Here is a 1,667-nt window from a genome sequence, read left to right as displayed (position 1 = left end):
TTAACCCATGATGGATTTAATGCGCCACCACCTCCTGGGCACCCGTGTCACCTGCAGCCCTGACCTTCAAAAGCACCACCCCAGTCTGTCCAGAAAAATCTGATTATTTTTTTTTTTTCACCAAAAAATAAGCTGAAACCATCAAGTGCCCACGATGAGACTGGGTACAAGTCTCTGCATTTATTTGCAAAACATCCCACGTCGAGCGAAGGCAGTGAGCTGCCCCGCTGCTCCGCTGGGCTTGGCACCAGCCAGCGGGAAAAAAAAAAAAAAAGAAAAAAAAAAAAAAAAAAAAAAAAAAAAAAGCTAAAACACTTTTGAACCACAAAGGTTTATAGTGTTTTTTTGGGAATGGAAAAAAAGGTCTGTTTATATTCCCCCTTCATGCCACCCAGAGGCCTGACAGCCGTGGCCGGCTCGTGGCCGAGTCAAACATTCGCGCTCGAAGCTCCACTTTGTAAATATTTTATGAAGCATCTTCTGAGACTCATAAATCTTCGCGGGTGCGCACGCATGCGTGTGCGCGTACGTGTGCGGGCGCTGCGGGAGCTCCAACCCCCTGCCCAGCCGGGCCAAAAAAAAAAAAAAAAAAATTAAAAAAAAAAAAAAGGATGAAGTGAAGTTTTAATGACCAAATTGGAGAGGGCTGCTTGGAAAATCTGACTCCACCGAGAGCACAGAAAAAAAAAAAAAATAGAAAGAAAACAAGGTTTGGAGGCAACAGCGTGAAGCCAAGATGCGCTGCCAGGTCGGGGCCAGGGATGGTGGGTTTTGGGTGTGATTTTTTGGAGATGAGGTTTCGTAGTGTAAGTGGGAGATTTTTCACTTGCTTTAAAGCCCCAGTGTAAAAATCCCAGCCCTGAAATGATGGTCTGTATCAGTTTGTGCATTTTTAAATGGAAAGAGGAACCGGCGGAAAATGGGATGCTGAGAGCAAGCAACTCACCGCCCCCCCCGCTCAGTTTGAGCATCCCAGAATTACCTCCCAGTAAGAAAAACTGTGGGAAAAGAAACCCAGCCTGACTTGAAACTGGAAAACACAAAATAAAAGTGAAGACAAGAGTGTGGAGCTTGCAAGTCTCAAAAAAAAAAACCCAAACCCAAACCCATCTCTGTGGTGATTTCTCTTCCAATATCCCTGTGGGAAGCCCGGGAACCACAATTTCGTTGCTTCGGCTGCTGCTGGGGGTTTGCACAAGGGAAGGAAGGAGCTCGGTGGTGCTGGACAGCCGTGGAGAAAACAGAATATTTATAGTTTCGTGTTCCCCCTCCCAGCCTCACCGGACGAAACGAGGAGCAGGTTTCCGAAGCACGGCCGGTATCTGCCCGTAGGCTCAGGAAACGCAGAAATAATTGAGTTTCCAGGGTTGGGTCTGGCACCTTCACACACCCAGAAGGATGAACCCAGCAATGATGAAGCCCCGGAGCTTGTAAGGCTCCAGTCGCTGTGTTTGCAGGATTTTGGTGTTTCGGAGCCTTTTCTCCTCCCTTCTCCAGCTCTGCTGAGCCGGGCTGGGTGAGGATTTCTCTTTCTCCCAAGCTCTGCCTCTCTTCTTGGCTCCTCTCCGGCTTTGGTGTCTCTGCAGAGCAGAAGTCAGACACAGCCCCAAAAACTCTGTTTTTAACATTGTTATCTCCCTGGTTTCCCGTGAGGATCAGCCTCTTTC

The sequence above is a fragment of the Pterocles gutturalis genome, unplaced genomic scaffold (genome assembly GCF_000699245.1).
Source record: "Pterocles gutturalis isolate BGI_N339 unplaced genomic scaffold, ASM69924v1 scaffold19526, whole genome shotgun sequence".
Lineage (NCBI taxonomy): Eukaryota > Metazoa > Chordata > Aves > Pterocliformes > Pteroclidae > Pterocles > Pterocles gutturalis.
Note: the sequence above shows the minus strand (reverse complement) of the source record.